The following is a 21,311-nucleotide window of genomic DNA, read 5'->3' as shown; positions in this document are numbered from 1 at the left end:
GCACGCTTACAAGCCTGCGACCAGCACCCTCATGCTTATTCCTGTAGGACGGAATGGTGGAGTCGGTCAATTGCCCTTCATGAATCTCGGACAGACATTAACAAAACAATTGAAATCGCAAAATCTATTCACAAGTAAAACTTGGAGTAGCATGGGCCAAAAGCCACCTAAGTAGAGTAAAGTATAGTAGGGTTACCATATTTTGGACGTTTTATTTGAATCGCAGTTTGCAGATATACCATGGTAGCTTCTCCTCGTATCTACATAGAGCTGTAGTAACACCCTATATGTCTTGATCACAAAATTCTTTTACACCACTGCACCAGACAATATTAGTCCTGTTGGTGGGCCTAAACAATTGTATGGACTGATAAAACACAGCTACATTCGTGTTCGTATTAGAGTTTAAACTTTCCCGCTTCTATACCTATCTAAATTTTTTAATCCAACGCATGCATTTACAATACTTATATAGCTTTACTACTTTGATAGCTAATGTGTTAACCACCCTTGAGAAAAATATTGGATACCAGTAATCGAGAGAAATTGAAACTATGCGTTTACTGCACTTGGCTATGTTGGCCTTATATATATCATTTAAGAAAAATCGATAAGCAATTTTTTGCACCGATAGTTTTGTAAACGGTTTTGTAATCGCTTTATTTTATATTGATCTATTCATTGTACAACAGACTCGCGGTGTGTTTGGAGTTTTAAAATATTAATAAACGATTTACTAATACGTTTTCAGACTACATATATCAAAATTAATAGGTGCGTCAAAGGGGAATTGAATTGATAAATGACCCGCACAGCAGTATGTCAACCTGCAAGAAGACTTTGTACGCTTGCCCCCCCCCCCCAGAGTTAACGTAAACTCTGTCAGTTGCCTCTGCAAAATCAATTGAAACGGTTTTGAGTATGACTGAGGGAGTTACTGAATTAGTGCATATATTAAGATTAGGGCAGAGAGGACGAGAAAAACGTGCCTCTATTATGCGGTGGTATTAAGTAGTTTTGTCGACTTTCACTTCTTACACCAGCGAATATATTTTATACTACTTCCAATTGTGCTTCTAATTAGGTGTTATTTTATCAATGACGTGACCCAACGAATATCTATTGCGATGTAATGAAAACGAATGAAGTTATAACCTACAAGTCAGGAATATTTAAGGGGTACTCGCGCCTATCCCTTCTTGCTACATCACTGCATATAGATATAAGCAATTTAGCCAAGAAATGTCGGTAGTATACTACCACACCATAAAACGTAATTAGGCCAAGGTTTTTGTTTGAGGCATTTGGAACATATAAATACATTCGCAGTTTTATGTCGCCCTACTAAGATATGGTCGGCCATCCCAAATGCGTATTACATGGTACTATAAAGATAAGGAATAATGGTACGATATTTTGTAATAAAAACATTCCTGGTAGTAATTACAGTTAATAATGTACAGCACTGAGGGATATCTAGATATAGGTCCACCAAACAATATTCAATATCCGTAACCGTCGTATCGTCGCTGCATCGAAGTAGTCGTGCATTTGTTACCACCCCTCTCTAACTAAGCAGAACATTATTCGAGGCTATATTAATACAAACGATATGTAAGTAGAAGCCTACCAGTCGCCACTGAATATTACGAACTCCAAGCGTACCAAGCCTCGAACAAGCGACAGGTCTGTATGATTGAGGGAATGCTCAATAAATTGCTCATTTATCACACACAACGTTATTATTTGGCTACGGGTCCATACGCTGTTTGCTCAAATGCAACAATTGCTGTATCTTTGCGCGGGCTAGTAATCTATACTAATATATCGTAGCGACGTATTTGTTGTAGTCCAAACACACATTTGTGTAGGATTTACTTGGAAACGAAGAATGCACTGGTAATACAAGAAGATCAGCGATCAAATGACATCATGACTTGGCAGAGATTTTTGTCACCTTTGGCCTACTTAGGACATGCCACAGCAAGTCCACAACCGCAACATGTAATCACATGTGAGATTCAGGGTGGGTTTCAAAAAGTTGTCTTAATTTAGACCTGGCTTAAGGCCAGTGATTGACTTGCTCAAGACGCCAGACGTCGGCGGTCTTAATTCGGTTTCAAATGTCAATTTGGCGCCGCGCTCGGCCAAGGCCGTTAGTTGCGAGTAATTACTGTCTACTTCGTCGCTGTAGCGAGTTCAACACGAAACCGAGGCCAGTTGTTATTGTTTTGAGTTGCTTGCTGATGTCGTATAGTATGGTAGCGATGCAGTGAAGGAATACGGAATTGCTTGAGTTGTTGAAATTTACGGACGGATGATCAGAACGGAACCCCGAGGAAGTATCTGGCAAATGATCAGCACGTTATCGCAAAGTATTCGAAGAAATAGTGCGGCTGTGATACCGATTTTTGAAGACACAACTGCCCAGCATTTTGGCATATTAATTGATGAAGATTATGCTCTTGGAGATGCTGAATATCCACTGAGGACTTATTACTCACGCCACTATTATGCCCAAGAACTTTGACCGAAAAAATTCACTATTGTTTTCATGCATATCGTTACCCTCTGGCAGAGCGCAGTGCTTTGTGTTGAAGAAAATATCTCGCGCATTGGCTATATTCAAGGAAGAACCTCAGAATATCGATATGACAATAGCCTGCTTCTGCCTTTACAATCATAGCAATGCTGACAAGGCAGATGGAGCTGAATTTGATGACATACTGCAACTGGAAGCGTTGACCGCACTCCCACAGAGAAATCTGCACGACAACGCATGATCTAGAGATTTTTGCAATACATTTGATTACATTCCAAAACATACTCGTGCTTTATTTCTTGTGACACGTTAAAATGAGGTAAAATGTGCATTATGGCTTTAAGTAAGTTCAAGTTTATAAATTTGGACACAAGATAGCGAAGTTATTGCAAGGGGCTTGGAAAACTGGAGCAGGCGAACATGAACGGCTGAACAAAATTGAATCAAATGTACAAAAGACATGTTTTGACTCTAGATTCGGCTAGCGTCAAATTAATGTTGTTCAGCATCTTCTATAATTATTAACGTTGAGACCATGCTCAACTTGTTTCATTCTCTTCTGCTTTATCACTGATTTTCAAATCTTCGCTGCTTCATAGTTGACTTCGGGCCTGGACTTCGGTGAGCTGTTGGTAGAGATATAACTAATAAATTTCGAACGAATTTTTTCAATTTTTTTCTGTTGCTATCCATACAAAACTCAATAGTCTATTGTAATACATAGCATCAGCAAACTATACGAATGTTAATAGCAATAATAATGAGATAATAATTAATAGCAATAATAATGAGATAATAATTAATAGCAATAATAATGAGATAATAATTAATAGCAATAATAATGAGATAATAATTAATAGCAATAATAATGAGATAACAAACAGACAATTGATGGCCTAGTAATTAATGCAAACTTACCTTGATCTGGTTGGAAATGTTGCCCAAACAACTAGCAGATGCAGCTCCCAACTGCTACTCCATAAGTTGGCACATCAGATGGGTCAGCATCTATCACAAAACAACTTATCAAGCATGGTATAAATATGAATGGAAATGACATACTTACAGCCCAGTGTTGGTATCATGGTGCGAGGAACTGGATGAAGCTCGAGCAAAGTGCTTTCAGAAAAACCTTAATATAAAAGGAACTGGATATTGGTATGCGCATTCACACTCACATATACGGATAGATAGATAAATACCTATTTGATGGCTTGGCACATCACTGCTCGTTTGATTTTCTCTGTGTTCCAAAAGAATGGTGCTATCATTTGTTTCACAGCCTGCAGCTCACTCTGGTGGCACATTATACAGCTATATAATAATTTTTACATGGACTGATCATGCTGCTATGTCGATACTATGACTGGGTAGCAAATCTGTGAAAATCAATGTTGAATTGACATATATCTCAAAACATTTGGATTACTGAAGCGTTAGCATGTACTGTACTTTGAATATTATTGGCATATATCACTTCACATCAATGGCCCCTTTAAGCTGCATACATGCGCAAATGCGCAGTGCTGACACGGTTTATGCACACAGAAAATCTGAAGTCATGACCCTTTTTTAGTCGTTACGCACTGTTTTCCGAGGGTCTTCGTAGTGAGTTCTTGAGTGTACGCACAGACTCGTCAAAAATTAGAGGGAACATTGCTTCACATCTATAGCAATTCACTAACAACTTCATGCAAAGTCATGTCATTTTTCTTTCCGAAACTTCTGGATCTTTATCCAGTATGCTGAAATTCGGTGCGCGTGCAGTGAACGGAATATCAATACAATGCTGGTTGAATAGACACATATTGATCAAAGTTCCATGTAGTCGGCACTATTCTAGAAAGTAGCAGTTAAACATATTTATGACAATGCTCATAGGGGTAGAGCGAAAATGAATATTGAGGGGAACCCTGCAATCAATCACAGTTGCGTGCAAGTGCAACATTGATTAGGCTCAACAAAATGAGCATGATACATATTTTCCATTTTCTGGTGATGCGTCATGTGTTCACTTTTTGGCTATAACCACAGCAAAGCCAAACTGTCAAAACGTCAACGTGCCTAAGTTAAAAGACGTAACCAGTCGAGAAAACGATAATGATGAGTTGACGTAGCATGTAGGCTATCAATAAAGGATCTGTTGATCTGCCGCAACCTAAAATCTCATCTTGGGGCTTCTTCGATACATGCACTATATTAACTGATGCTCCCCATGACCACTGATCAGCATCATTACCCGTAGCGGATTCTTATCGCTGACCTTTCTTTGCCAAAATGAGCGGGATTCGCAAGTCCAACGCTAGGCACCTTTACGCCTTACCCCAAATATCACTTCCCGTGTCTCGTAACCATAGTCATATCATATTCGTAACCGAATCGATTGGAGCCAGCGAACGCGGGTTATGGTGGTCATGGGGAACATTGCTTTATACTATATGGTGCGGTTATGGAAGAAGTGCTGATGTGTCCTGTGTGCCTCAGGGCTCTGGCTATCCATTTGAATTGAAATCCGTTCAGTATACGAAGACCCCTGCTGCATTCCACTGTAAATCCCACTATAACGGTATATGATACCAACTTGTCACGTTTGTGATATAAACATTGTTCCAAACTGCCTGACATCAATATAAAATGATCTAATCTGATTTGCCAAGCTATACATCAGAAGAACGGCCAGTATCCTTCAACAAACAGCACAACAGTTATCAGCACTGTTGACTTCAGCCTACCCCCTAGCTGGCTTGGATATCTGTCTTAACAAAGCGCACGCTGGAGGGGAAATCCCCTCAAGTCACAGTTTTGAAACCGACTTCAGCCTGAGGGGTGTAGCTTAAGCCCGACGACGGGCCTAAGTCGACTATTTGAAACCCACCCTCAGGCGTTATTATTCGGCTAAGTCTAAGACAAAACGTAGTTCACTTGTGACGTGACAACTAAGCATTGGCCAATAATGGTCATTACCATATTCGTCGGCATACAAACGTTTACATATACGCAAACTATATAACTCGCCGGCGTCATATATAGGTCTATATGCGATAGAAACTAAAATGTTGAGTAGCCTACAATTTGCTGGACAACGTCTCTATCTGTCTCGAGTGATAACCATTTGAAGTTTTGAAGGGTATTGACAAGGGCTGTTGTAGACGGCTCCAGTATGTAGAACAGGAAGACAAAATTCAAGCAGGATCTACTGAATCTATAGCACAAGGGTTCTCAACCCGCGGCCCGCAGACGCTTATTCTGCGGCCCGCGAGATCTTTCAATGTGATCGCAATTACTACCGGCACAGTATTGTTACATATTAATTTACTAAATTTAGCTACTTAAGCTTTCTTATCGCACCGTCTCTGTTTCGTTTGATTTGTTCTCATTCTTCAATGTGTTCTGGTTTCTTGATATATGGTCGAGTTCAGATTCTTATTGTTTTGAATAGGTCTTCGGACAGTTCCATCTGGAGTTATACATATCACTTGATCTTTGAAAAAATCGTTGCTAGAGGTCTCATGCCCATTGCCCTGCAATCCATATTTTGAGGCATTGTCGAGATTGCCGACGACGTTAAAGACGCATGGTTCAAAATTGCTTGGTATATAGTATAGTATATAGTATATAGTATAGTATATAGCTAAACCCATGAAATCTGCTAGAAAAGGTGTGTTTTCGACAAAACGTTACTATACTGTGCGAATCTCCGCTGTTTCCGGAATTTAGCAGCAAGGACAACTACACCTAACAAATTTCGAAGCTGCAGTTGTCTGATTCAACCGTGACAAGAAGAGTAACAGCAATGTTAGTTGATCTTTTGTCGCATGTTTTGAAACACGTTGCCGCCTAGACTACTTTAACCTAGCATTGGACAAAATCCACGGACATTGCAACGCTAGTTGTATTGGAGTATTCTATCGGAGTGGATATATTTGTAGACGTAATGCTGGCCGGGCAAACGTGAGGGGAGGGGACTAGCAAACAACATCAACTTGACAAAGCTGACTTCTGTAACTATTGGTGCAGGGCATCAGCCATGGAAGGAAAGGAGAAGGGTTGACTGGTTTGCTCAGAAATTACCCCGAACATGAGACTTCTTCTCATATCACTGAGAGCTCAAAGTGACAATGGCCTCTGTAACTAAAAAGTTACCGTAATTTTATACTTGCTCGCTCACACATTGAAACAGAGAGTTCAGTTCTCTGGTGCAAGGGTTTGAAGGTGCACACTGCACATACCGACATGGGAACGAATGCAATGCACGCTCCATGAAAGGATTTACTTGTTCCGTCGGAAGATGACATAATCTCACTAGAAACAGCAACTGAAAGCTTACGAACGCTGTCCATTAATGCTGTAGAATGCATACAAATGTACTAAATACCCATATACGACTGGTAAATAGGCCATATTAGCCTAAATATAAGAGTACTCCACAAATATACGGTAATAATGTTCTGCGGCCGGCAGCGGTTTTTGCTGTTAAGATGCGGCCCGTTATGCAAGGAATGTTGAGAACCCCTGCTATAGCAGGACTACCCGAGTGCGTATGACAGGGTTGAGCTCCATCAGCCTTTGATTGCGGCTCTTTAATCGTTGCACAATGCACATGCGTTTCGACATTTTGCTCGAGAGGTTCAACCTGATTAGAAATTGACGCATTTTATCGCGTATTCAAATATGCGTATTGTTTTCGTGTTGTTTCTTTCCTCATGGTTTACGCAAGACTTGTAAAATTTAGGGAATGATGACACTACAGGGTTAGAATTTGCAATTGAACTCCTGAGTCGAGTTCTCATAAACGTATCTATCACCCGCAACAATGGATGCCTGATCATGATCACCAATCAATGCTAAATCACTGCGTTCAACAATGAACTTGATAATTAATCACACCGGCGCAGGTCATAACCATTTCCGGGTTGACAATGGTGAATAAGGCTCTCCCATTTGTATTGTAAAGGCTGGCAATAACTGCAGACTGCAGAGTTTGGCCAGGAAAATGTCGTCGAGATTACCGAGCTGAAATCTTCCTTAAATTCTCATCGGTATACTTGAAGGAACTGCTCCGCACTGCTTAGACGTCATATCAGCCTCATTTTAAACACCTTACAGCCCAGCTGGAGATGATATCCCTTGGCAACACATGTTCTTGGAATGTATATCAAAATTATTTATGAATTACTTGACAACGAACACTGTGTTTTAAAGAATATTTAATCTTATTGGAGCAACTGCGAAGTCATTCCATTTGACCTCGGTATCTGGGGATTCGCGTCCGTTGTAGATTTGGTGTTAATCTCATTCTCGTACCAGCGGATGGTGCTACCCCATATCGTAAATTCTTCTGCAACCTTGTTGACGGCTTCGAAACAGACGAAAACCGGTTAGTCAGGATAGATTAATCTATCTATTAGGGATGGTGTGAACGTGAGGTTCACGTTCGCGTTCTGTGTGTGAACCTCGGAAATTTTGAGGTTCGCGTTCACAACAGAACCTTGGTAGGTTCTGCCCTGTGAACCTTTTTCATATATTAAAACCTTTACTTCATTCTAAAATCTTTGGTTCACATTTATTGCAATTCAACTGCGAACCACTCTATGCATGGCGCTGGCAGCATAAACAATCAACACTAAACGAGCATGCACCTTGACAATCTCAAAAATTTTACTTGCCTTGTTACAAAAGTTTGCTCGAAATATCAAGCTTTCCGTTTGTGAATACACTGCATGTAGTCAGCGAATGGTGCCCAGGCCGTGTTATTTTTGGCATTTCAGGAGCCAGATGCCAAAACTGCCAAAAATAAAAATTTGAAAATGCCAAAAATAAGCAATTTTTGGCATATGCCAAAAATAACACGGCCTGCCAAATAGTGCATTTCGTTCATGGTGTTGTGTTAACAGGACCGCGTTACAAGCGAGAAGAGCGTTTGTGAAAGGCAGGTTTCTTGATCTGGGTCCAGCCCACCCATTCGGGGTGAAAGCATGGTGTCCTAAATGGTGTGGGCACAGCGAGATTGAACGGCTGACAGCATTTGGTTTACGTAATACTTTCCATTTGTCCAAAGGCAATTTTGCGACCATTTTTGACCGGCTTGTCGAGCGCTAAATTTGATAAAACAGGTATCAATGAGAAGCTGCCGCAGTACTGATTATTAAATTATAAATTATATTCTGCTCATGGAACTGGAACCCCCCAAATCCACCACGATTTTTGCATTGTGATCGAGTTGAACATTGTGACGCAACAAACTGTCTGGCTATTTCTGAGCTGCATAGGCTCGTTTTGCCAGACAGTCTTGTTGCGTCAATGTTCTTACTTAAACAAGCTAACCTTCCCAGGACTTTTCCTTGCGAGTTGGTAATATTAAAGCCACCTGAAGTGACAGAAGTCCTCCGAAAATATATCGGTAGAGTGACGGAGAAATGATAGTCGGGCTATACTAAATAGAATGTGTTGAGAGACAGCACAGGAAACTCCTGGAAAAGGATCGGGAAGAAAATTCTTTCCGTGATGAGATCGATGGCACTGGCGAAGTGATCTCTTTTCATGATGCATGGAAGCCGGTTCGGCCCTCCAAAGATTTTGAAGCTCTGAAAACCTTTTGTTGATGACTGGCAACATTCTTTCCCTCAACGGCTACCGTTGAAGCCGACATTTCCCAGATTCGCTGGGCGAGAAATGAATTTAGGAGAACCTTAGCTGACTCACGTTTGGAAGCACTGTTACAGTGCGAACGATTGAAGTCTATTCAACAGCTGTAACAATGAGCTGTTGAGCGTGTTGTTAGGCTTTTCTTTCTTTTTTCTGCTTATTGGCACCGATTCCGACGGATACTGCACATTTTGTGGTTTCGTTTGATATTATTAACCTATGAAATCGTTAGGTTTTTTCTTCTTCTTATTGTTTATTGGCACTGATTATACGTGGATGCTGCACATTTTGTGGTGTCATTTGACAAACTAGCCCGAATAAAGCGGTTTTGTGACTAATTCGAAGCTGAAACTATCTATTTAGAGGACGATGCCAAAACTGCCAAAAATAAAAATCGAAAAATGCCAAAAATAAGTTATTTTTGGCTGTTTTGGCATATGCCAAAAATAACACGGCCTGATGATGCCTATTCAACCAATCAGTGAGAGTGATATCGTTTTCTGGTGTAGAAATCTAGCGGGCGTACGGGTCAATCATGACTTCATATGTTTACTGTATCACAATAAGCAAATCCGTGCAATTAGGGTGTTGGCTACTGCTGTATAACTTGTTAATGGGGTAATGTCGGTAGCAAGTATAGAAACCCGTTCAGCACTCTGCTCAATATCCACGTATAACAATACTCAGACGCCGAAGACATTGTCCGGTCTGGCCTAGACCGTTCAGGCGTAAGCTTATATTCGCTGGCAAGTCCGCATCGAAATTGTTGGCAAAGAGACGGAAGATATTGATTTTATGGGATTATTATATCATTTCATTGCCTCAGTTGATACATTTAGCGACGTTTAAAACGTCAATATGTAGGGCCTACTTCAGCATTTTGGCATTATGTGGCACGAGTCATCGCTAGGTATATCGCGTACATTAATATAGTCTATCACTTCATTGAAATATAGGGTTTAAATTAGCAATATGACGTCACATGACGTCACGAGGTTCACGTTCGCGTTCACACAGAACCTTTCAAAAAGGTTCGCGTTCACACGAACCTGAACCTTTCAGAGGTTCACACCATCCCTACTATTTATGATCCGTCCCACCTCATTTAATCAAGGTAAATATTCTCAATTATTATTTCATTTCAACCTATATTCGGATATTATGATATACTCGGACCGCGCGAAATTCCATGATAAAAATACCTGAAATCTCCGACGGGGCAAATTCTATGGAGATACATACAAGTTAGGAAGTTATATAAAGAATTGTGGTCCAGTGGTCTCCATCAGCCTTTCAAACTAAAGCATAGCCATATCTGCCTGAATTCTCGGTCGAAAATGTCAGTGAAATATGCATCACAGGTATGACTGGTTTTGTGATTATAATCATATCAATATATTGACAATTCTGAGGTAGAAAAGAGACTGACCTGAGTTTAATTTAATTGAGCAGATACTCTCTTTATCTGTCGCAAAACAGCTGGAAAGGACCAGTTTGGTAGCAACGTTCGAGTAAGCAAAGATGTGGAATGATTTTTTTGATATTTGCAACAATAATTCTACTTCTACGTGAAGTAGTTTTGAGCAGTTAATAAACATACTACTTTTACTCGTACTTGAGTAGAATTTCACGTCAATACTTCTACTTGAATAACTTCGCATACAAATTTGACCACCCCTGGCAATTATGTTCTTGTTCTTTCATCCCCTCCCTGTTTGCCGGGAAAATGTTAGCTAATTTATTTTCTGTCTGGTTGTTGTTTGTGATATTCATAATGTTTGTCGACTATAATGGTCATCTACAACACGCCGATCTACTTTACTTTTTATTCTGTAACTGCCGACTTATAGCACGGCCCACTTCTAGGAAGACACCGCTTGCGCGGACGAGATGGCGAGGAGGAGCCTATAGACAAACCTCCAACACTTTGGTAGGAAATCTGGAGTCGACCTCGATCGGACTCGAACCCACAATCCATTGGTGTTGTAGCTGTGGATTATTCCACTACGCCATCTCGCCACATCTTTGTCTTGTATCGTATCTAACATTTGCATGTATTAAACTTCTGCACATTATATTTATTGTTATTTACTGTCACTGCTCCTCTGTTCACCGTACTATAAGTCGGCAGATTATCGACCTGGTGTTGTAACGTGATCGCAGTTATCGAATCACCATGATTCGCCACGCCAACACACAACAATATAGCTATGTCAAGCGTGGCTTAGACAGAGAACAATGAGTCTTCGCTTTATATTACAGGTCTCTATAACAACACTACTGGTCAGCGTTTGTGTGGCTGCGGGAGCACACCAGTACCGTACTACTGGCATAGAGCATATCTATCGGTTCAAAACTAGTAGAATGAAGATATAACATAAGGCACGGGCTGATGTTATACTTGAGTTCAGCATACACAGTCTATTAACAGGTCAGAGTTAAGAATAAAAATTGGGGTGAAATGGGGGTAATGGATCTTAATTAAACTGGTAGCTTTTTGATGCATTTGATTGGTGTGCGATTCTTATTGGTGGGATGATAGAGGATATCGAGATTTGCGCTTATAGTAGACTACAGTGAAGTTGGCGAGCAAATATTTTCGAATGCTTTTATGAATATTACACGAAAAAATAACATCATATTGTTAATTCATTCACCAAAATCTTTTCGACTGACTCGCATCAGTAGCGAATGTCCGTATACCACAGTGTCCTACACTATAGTAATACTCTAAATCAAATGAGAGCCGTAGTTTGATCCGTCGAATTTAGTTTCAACAATATCAGATTTATATACCGATTGATGGTGTATCTATGGCAGGGGTGGGCAATTATTTTCCTCTGCGGGCCAATTGAGAAATACAAATCACGTTGGGGGGCCGAGTAAACAAATTTAGCTATATTTTACAGCGTGTTTAAATTTTATTTATAAATTTCATAGCTATTAATGCTGCTCAGTGAATGTGTTGATGTTACGTAATGAGAAAGTGGCGGTTAATTAATAAATTATCTATTTGTCGTCATGACTCGAAACAATGTTGAACATGATACATTTTGACTCCATTTAAACCCCTCTCCACGTTATTCTATTAAGACACTACAAAGTGGTTCTCAACCTTTGTTAGGCACGCTTCCCTTTTATGATAGTGAAAACCTTCGACCCCCTTATCAAGATATCACAAAATAATAAAACGAGCGACGAGAATGCTAGCAATTCCCACGGATGGTTTGATGGCATGTATGGTTATGGCTGATGATGAGAAAATTCTGAAACATCAAAGTGGGACAATATACACAGAGCCATAACTATAACACCATAATGCCGGATTAAATCGCGAGCGCGAAAAAATTTTTCTTTCAACCTCAGCTTCGCGCGCCTCTTCAGATGCGTTCACGCCCAGTTCGAGAACCACTGCACTAAAATGTATATGGCGTAGTACAATGTTTATTGTCTCGGTCGCTGCCTTCAGAGCAGTGTTCAGCTCTAATAGCTTTGATGTTGAGCGAAGTTTGTAGTTTTTCTGAAATACGCCCTCCCTTGACCGAGTGTTTCGTATTTAGTCATAATTAAAATCCTTAATCTTGGCGACATGCTCGGTAAAAACTCAAAGGCAGGTTAACCCCTAACTCCAGCATACAAATACTTAGTGCTCCAACCTTCTTCGAATTACAGCTTTCGGCTATCTTTCTTTCGACATGCAATTTTATTCTTTATGGGTGATATACATGATGAGAGATGAATTATATAGTACTCGCCATTCGCGAGCACTGATTGACTTGTTTTACGAATTAGGAATTTGGAAACGCCCACGTAACAATGCCGTATAATGCGCAATGCCACAATGACTACAAAGAAGGTTTGGCCTAATCTATATACAGAAAGAGTTATTTCTTGTGACTTTAATTGCTACTCATGCTTTGCTACATTGCCATTATTTTGAATCTGGATTATGCATGCGAGGTACGTAGGCAGTGTAATCGTGGTATATTAATGAACAGGCTTCAAAGTCGACGAATTTCCTGTTCAGTGGATGCATCCTACGATTTTAGTCCACGCGTCAACATTCAAAAAGAAGGTTTTATGTTACGAATTCCAAGCAACCTTTCGCGGGCCGCCCAGAATGGTTTCGCGGGCCGCACTTTGCCCAGGTCTGATCTATGGGGTCATAGTCGGGGCCGATTTTAGCTAATATATTGGTGGGGTTCTATATGAAGATAAGCTCTTTTCTTTTTGTGGTGAACCACCCTTATACCGTCGCTACGTCGATGACATAGTTGTGATTTTCTATTAGGAATCTGATTGCGACAGTTTCCTCAATAATTTGAACAACTTACATACAGCATTGCAATTCACGTCGGAGAAGGTAATAAACAACAGCCTGGCATTACTTGACGTTCTGGTTGAAAACGGAACGGTCGAATTTTGACCACTGTTTATAGAAAACATATGTTCACCGGTCATTATCTTTGATGGAATTCTTTGAATCCAAAAGGTCGCAAAATCAATTTGAACGCACCTTGGTGCACCGGGCGCTGAGGATTTTCTCTGGGGATAAATTGAATTCTAAACTTGACTAAACTTGTCATGTGTCATTGGTAGGAATGTATTGTATACATCATTGGTGAAAGTAGGAATGTATTGTATACATCCATCTACCTATTGGGTCGACCAGGTTTCTTATCGAATTAAGAAACAGCTGACTTCAGCTGCCTACCGTTGCTATCTAACGGTGCAAACCAATGTTGTTTTTTCCACGACACCAATGTTTCCTGCAACACGACAGGATGTATTTTGAAAATTTTTGGTAACCCTGGCTGACGGAATCCCCTGATGAGTGTCAGCTCGAAAAGCTTCGGGAATAAATATGGATATATTGTTCAAATGAATCAAATTCGAAATGCTGGAAGGCTGGAAACATTTTGTCTGTGTTACGTAATAGCCGCAAAAACAAATCACTAGTGGACGGTTGAGTTGAGATAGGGTAGATATCGGTAGAAGGTTGAGAAACCAGATAAACGGTTCTATGAATTGAATATGGTCAACTTTCGCAATGTCAGAATTGAAAGCAGTTTGTAGACTACCGTAGCTTACCGCAAGCAGTAGGCTTACCGCAATTGGTCGCAGTTATAGTCAACTATAGATATTGTGGTATTGCAGATTTAAGCATTATTCACATTCCCCGATTCCCAAAACATGGGTAGTGGAGCATCAAGTATACCGCGCTCAGAAAATGCAAGCATTGTTATCGTAGGTGCTGGTTACGGAGGAACGGCATTCGGCCGGAAGTTTCTTCGTTCTGGAAGCATGAAAATCATCAACCCCTACGACTTCATGTTTCATAACATGGGGGCTCTAAGAGGAACGGTGGAACCGGCATTCGTCCCGAGCCTCATGATCCCACTGAGGACTACATTCGGTGACAGTTTTGTCAAAGGCCGAGTGACGCAAATTAATATGAGTAGAAATTCAGTAACACTTGACAATGGCCAAGAAATAACTTATTCTCATTTGGTACTTGCCACTGGCTTCAGCAGTTCGTTTCCGGCTAAATTATCAATGGACTACCCACAAGCAACCGAAGAAGACACTAAAAAGTATTACACAGGCATTAACACTAGTATACAGGAATCAGGAACTATCGTTTGTGTCGGAGGCGGGCCGGTCGGCGTGGAGTTGGCTGGTGAGCTCAAGACTGACTACCCTGATAAGAAAATTATTCTAATACATCCGAATGAAACCTTGGCCTCTACCAGACTGAATAAGAAAGTGCAAAAGTCACTCAAAAAGACCGTGGTGAGCAAGGGCATAGAACTCATGCTTAACGAAAGAGTGTGTAACCTCCAAGACATTGAGTTGAATAAATGTGTCAATGACCAGGTTGTGAGAACAGACAGCGGAAAGGAGATCAGATGCGACATGGTGATACGCTGCACGGGCGGAACGCCAAACACGGAGTCGTTTAAGGGAGCTCTCGGAAGCGCTGTGAATGACAATGGCTTGATAAAAGTCGACAAGTTCTTACGCGTGGAAGGTACTGAAAACATCTTCGCACTCGGTGATATTGTGGACATAAACGAAGAAAAGACGGCGGTTGCGGCGTGGGCGCATGTGGATGTCGTCGCCAAGAACATCGCAGCGGCTATTAAAGGGAGTAAAATGCACGCCTACAAGCCCGCCAGCGGTACCATCATGCTTATTCCGGTTGGACGGAAAGGAGGGGTTGGGCAATTGCCCGGAATGAATATAGGGGGAGCATTAACAAGAAATATCAAATCGTCAAATCTATTCACGAAGAAAGCGTGGAGTGATATGGGCCAAAAGCCACCAAAATAGCCTAAAGCAGGAGTCGGGAACCTCTATGGCTCGCGAGCCATAAATGGCTCTTTTGACGATAAAATATGGCTCTCTGATAAATTTCTAAATTTGTACTTATTTCACATCTTAATTATCAATTGTGCTGCAACTTTGATTGAATTATTCCGGAGATAGTTATGGAAGTACAAGTACCTCCGGGGTGAAAATAGTCAGTGACGTGCGATGTGGTTCATGGCTGGTGAGGCACTGAGGTGTTTCCTGTGCTCTACGATTGTTGATATTCGGATTTTCGGAATCGGTGCGACAATAGCATTTGATTGATACCGGCCATTACGAATTCTGAGCTGTTTATCATGTACTGCATTGTCGCAGGTGAGGCGCACTATTCGCCCGTGCCTCATCTCTCCCGTTGCGCTGTATTTTTGAACAATAAATATGAAAATTACTGGTGTTGGATGAAGAAATGTGTAAATTTAGTTATTATTGAATATTGACGGTGAATATCTATTATAATTGAAGGTTTTCACAATTTTCCAGTGGCATATCAAGGGAGAATCGGAGGCTCGGAAATTTTTTGCCAAATAATTGCCCATTACTTGGGGCAGGGGCGGGCGACTTCTCCGGTCGGCGGGCTGGATATGTGGAAATGGAGTACATGGCCGGCCGGATTACAGAACCGATACATTAATCGCGTATTAATCCACCTATAAACTTTAAGTTTAAAGCAGTGGTTCTCAACCTTTTTTAGACACGCCCCCCTTTATGACAGTGAAGAATTTCGCGCCCCCCTTATCGTCATGTCACAAAATCCAACCGGCGCCACCCCAACAGATTGTTTAATGGCATGGAAGTATGACTGCTGATGAGAGAATTAAAAAATATGAAATTAGGTCTATATATAGAGAAACACGCGTGAATTGGAGGTAATTTTTTTTCAGTTGACCGCTTCATCGCGCCCCCCTTCAGATGCTTTCACGCCCCCCCAAAGAAATTATTAAGAATAGCTGTTAAAGTCAATCAGACATCTGTGGTCGACAAGTTGTAGCAAGTTCTTTGAACTCTGGCTGCATGTCGTATGTAGAAATCCTTACTAAAGACTGCACGCTAACATCAGTTATATTGAAACGCAGCCTTGTCTTGTTATTGTTCATGGTGGAAAATGTTTGCTCGCAAGTGCATGTAGACCCGAACGGAGCAGTCTCATGACCATCTTTCTCAGGTTGGCAAACTTGGATACATTCTATTGCGCATGAAATTTGTCAATACTTGTGTAGTATTATCACCGAGCTTCTAGCTGTAAGACTGACTACTTAGACAGACACCTTTACAAGCCGAACTCGAAGTGTATTCCCTCAGCAGACCACATGCATGCCTGTTATCAGAACAATACCGGAACCCATCGCTGGGCTCAATCAAGCATATCATAACGTCACAATTTGCAGATTAGAATTTCACTTTCAAGGTATAAACCAGTGGTTCCCAACGTGGGCGATATCGCCCCCCAGGGGGCGATTTGGCGGTCTAGGGGGGCGAAAATGACGAAGGGGGCGACAGGGGGGCGAAAATGGACAAAGGGGGCGATGGGGGGCGAAAATAGCGAAAGGGGCGTTAGGGGGCGATAACGCGCCAAATCGGCTGACTTTTTTTTTTTTTTTTTTTTTTTTAGTCAACCCACACTGAAATTTAAAATTTAGTTACAAAAGTGTGTAAAATTAGACATCGTGCCGAAAATTTGTCCTTTTTTTTTTTTTTAGTCAACCCGCCGGTGACTACAGTTAGTATGCCCAATTTTCGGTATACAAAATTTGGGGGGCGATGATCGCATCGCTGTTGACCTTGAAAAGGGGGCGATGGGGCAAAAAAGGTTGGGAACCACTGGTATAAACGCTGCGGTGCGGGCCGCTCAAAATCCCGTCGCGAGTCGGATCCGGATCGCGGGCCGTATGTTGCCAGTGTCTGACTTAGGGGTATACATCGGACAAATCTTAAACCGTCGAGTTCGATACGATGTTGGAGTAATTGCAAAAACAAAGTTGGCCTCGCGCATAGGGCTGGGCACAATGATTCGAGTACTCGAATCTGAATCGAGTATTAATTTTAATGATTCGAGTCGAGTAGCAAAAGTCGATATTTTCGAGTACTGAAATTATACGCTTATCGCCACTGAAAGTTAATTTATCATCTAGAATTGTAGTTTTGATACTATCATCCACTGTTGAAGCCTTGAAACCTTGATTGGCGGTATCGTAGCATACGAAACATGTCGTAAAAAGATACCAATGTTACTAGACGTAGCACATTTACGAAGTAATGATTATCCCACAACATTGTCACCAAGTGGAATGAAATCGGTATGGTCGAAAAATACCAAAGTATCATTTATGAGAAGGATAACAGGCATTATATTCTTTGTGGGGGCATAAACGGTACATATTTGAACTTTGACGTATTACATTCTGTTATGACGTCATAATGAGTGATACTCGATTACTCGACTCGACTCGAAGCATATTCCGTGATTCAGAATCGAATCACTCAGGTACTCGATTTTGCCCAGCCCTACTCGCGCACGCAAGTAATATCATAATATCGCACGACATGAAATCTCTCGTAGCACAATGCGTTTATTATTCAGACGAAAATTAGACAAGGCAGATTTCAAATTCATAATGTTTTCCAGATCACCGGCTCGAAATGGAATTTACAGCTAACCATATTCCCAATTATTAGGTAGCTTGTTCGCGCTACCGGTAAAATGTAGGCTTATAGCGAAAAGTTATGTTCAATAATAATCAATTCGAGAATTGAGTATCAAAGTTAACCAAATGATATCACGATATTGTCCGGCGCTACAGTTATTATCCCGTTGTCAAGGAACTGATTGAAGTTTGCGTGCCTACCAGAAGAACTATTTTTTAAGTATGGCGTCATATTTTGTGACACGATTGTTCAATGTTCATATACGATGTTCCTTTCCAATTCTCCACTAGTTGCTGACGATTACCCCTGGCGATAGTGTCAGCTGAAATATTCGGGTTCATTTAAATATGAATATACTATTCATTTGTATATTGAAGTTCCGTACCTCCAAGATGCTCTTCTAATAGTAATATTAATACTAATACTCCTACTTTTTGGAGCACACAAGTAAGTTATGTATGTTTGCGCTGCTTTACTCATGTCATGTTTTATGAATACTTCCACTGGTACTTCACATTGTAGTCCGCAAAACTACATACTTTTTACACTTTGGACTTCGTAAAGTAGCAAGTATGTTTCCATCACATTTATAGGTGAAATTGTCATTATAACAGAGCGGAACCGACCCTGTATCAAGGTAACGGCATATGTTTTCGGAAATGACTAGTTTAGTGTTCTAGAACGAGACCATTATTGGTTCTTAACCTTTAATCACCAGACGAACCCGTAAGCGAATCTACAGGCCTTCGACGAACCCGAGAATCTAGCACATGAATGATTGAGTGCGTTCAGATAAAGGATTGCTGCACACCGAAATGCGATGGATGTTTAAGGGAAAACGCCTTGCGCGATTTTACTCACTGTCTAAAGCTAAACAGTGGTTGTTAACCTATGATCCATGGAACACCTGGGATTCCGTCAGCCAGACTCAGGGGTTCCCTGGATATTTCAACTCATACAGATGATTTGTGATGATACGCGAGCCTTTGGCCATCGTTTGGTTACTGGTAATTATACTCAATCAGCAGTCGAATAGTGAATGTTTCGGTGGTATACGTCGTATGCAGTGGCTACGCATAGAGGCGGGGGCTCGAAATCGAAACGCCGTCCTTCTGAAATGCCAGTTCTATGTCCAATATATATAAGCTATGTTGTAATTAAGAAATTGGAACGCGAGTGTCGTCACGAATCATATGTATGTGTTGAGTGTATGTCTTGCCCTCCAGCGGAACCACTGAGACTGATGACTTATGAACCCCTGGAGTTTCATGCAACCCCGATTAAAAACCACTGGTTTAGTAACATGGATACATTGATGCTATTGCTAACTTGAATGAGAATATAGGCCTACAGTTCGACCAAGCATTCTTTTCTGTTCGGTATGTAATTGCTTATTCACAAGTATAGGGTTGCATTTAAAACAAAAATCAATTTAAAACAAACATGTTTAAAACAAGGCCCTTGTTCAAAACATGTTTTTTTTCCCAAAGCCATGACGTCACGAATATTCAATTGTGACGTCATAGTGGCTTGGCGTTGACAATTGCAAATACAGGGTAAACTCCTTTGACGATCTACTTACTATAGCCGTTGAACCGACTATTTTGAGAGTTCCAACCATCCCATATCGTATACGTCTATATCGAGTGGTAGGCCTAATTGTCCGTAGGCTCATACAACATGTTTTTTGCAAAGTATTTACACAATTACGGCATAATTCTGCAACTGGAAAAACACAGTTTTTTTTAAAAAGGCCCTTGTTTAAATGCAACCCTAATAAATGCGACTGCGCGATATAAACTGATGTGATGCATATCGACGGAGGGACAGATCCACTGAGTGGAACATCACCTGAGGACAAAACACGAATCATTTGAGAGAGATACATAGTTGTTTAAATTGTTCGTTTCGAGTTGTTGTGAAGTTTTATCTCGCCGTACTTACAAAACAACCCAGAGACAGGCCTGGTCGAAAACGAAATACAAGAAAGAGAATGAAAAGAGCGAGCAATAATGCGAAGAAAGATAGGCAACAAAACATGAAGATCACACTCTGTTTCGCGGACATTCGTTCGAAGTGGATTTTAAATCGACAGGCCGTGCTTGGTCGTTTTGACATCATCCGATCAGACCATTACATCGCATTGTGCGTCGTGTGTTTCGCGTAGTACTTTGGGTGTCTTGGGCGGATGAAAGTAACAGATCTGCTGATTACGGTTGTGATTCCAGAGAAATTATAGACTGGCATAGAGCGTAGGAAACGAGCTAGCACATGGCAAGCATCGGTTGGATGACTGGAATAGCAATATCCAACTTTTTATGAACGGGTTATCTCCAATGTTACCTCTAATTTTTGACGAGTCTGCGCACACTCACCAACTTACTGCGCGGACCCTTGGACAACAGTGCGTAACGACTAAAAAATAAATAAAAAAAGGTCAATACTTCGGATTTTATGTGCGCAACTTACATTTTCTGTGCGCAAAGACCGTGTCAGCACTGCGCATTTGCGCACGTGAGCAGCTTAGAGGAAACATTGCTTATCTCTCACAACTATGAATGGATCCTTTCGCCATAGAGCCATTTCCTCCTCAAGTCCCTCTAGTGCAGTGGTTCTCAATCTTAGGGGCGTGGAAGCATCTGAAGTCACTTCTCTGTCGATTAGGGTTCTGTTTATACTCTCCAACTCATTAGTCCAATGAAAGTTACAATACGGAATTCTTAGCTGGGGTGCTGCCTGCACGACTGCAAAAACAAAAACATCGGATTCTCCGTATCATTGCCAAGGCTGCAAGAGGGCCTGAATGTGCAGCTGATAAATCGTTACTCAAAAGATTTGGCGTTCTAAACATAGAAGATATGAGGAAGCTAGAAACTGCAAAGTATATGTATCAGTTCCATTGTGGTCACAGTCCCACAAATTTCAACGACTACTTCACCTCGGAATCCAAAGTACACAACTACAAAAAAAAAGCGCGTCCTCGGAGAACAACTACCACATGATCAGGACGGAATTCAAGAAAACGTAGGCCTATCTCTCAATCACGTATGCCGGACCTGTAAACAGCATCTCGCCCGCGATCCGACAGTCGTCGAGCATGTCTTGTCCA

At 41.1% G+C, this 21,311-nt stretch overlaps 1 long non-coding RNA gene across 2 annotated transcripts; it reads right to left on the bottom strand.

Annotated features, from left to right (window-relative positions):
* Positions 1-2,814: 2,814 nt before the first annotated feature.
* LOC145434405 (uncharacterized) lies at positions 2,815-4,138 on the bottom strand. 2 transcript variants are annotated; one of them, XR_013913379.1, is made up of 4 exons: positions 3,745-4,138; positions 3,609-3,674; positions 3,461-3,550; positions 2,815-3,168 (listed from the first exon to the last, which is right to left on the bottom strand). It is a non-coding gene; the product is annotated as an uncharacterized LOC145434405 (long non-coding RNA). The 2 variants fall into 2 exon arrangements; XR_013913378.1 differs by having other exon boundaries at positions 3,609-3,870.
* Between the last annotated feature and the right edge of the window lie 17,173 nt (positions 4,139-21,311).

This window comes from Botryllus schlosseri, chromosome 2 (assembly GCF_051294905.1).
Source record: "Botryllus schlosseri isolate E-star chromosome 2, Bs_hap1, whole genome shotgun sequence".
Lineage (NCBI taxonomy): Eukaryota > Metazoa > Chordata > Ascidiacea > Stolidobranchia > Styelidae > Botryllus > Botryllus schlosseri.
Note: the sequence above shows the minus strand (reverse complement) of the source record. Positions and strands in the feature narration are given on the sequence as shown.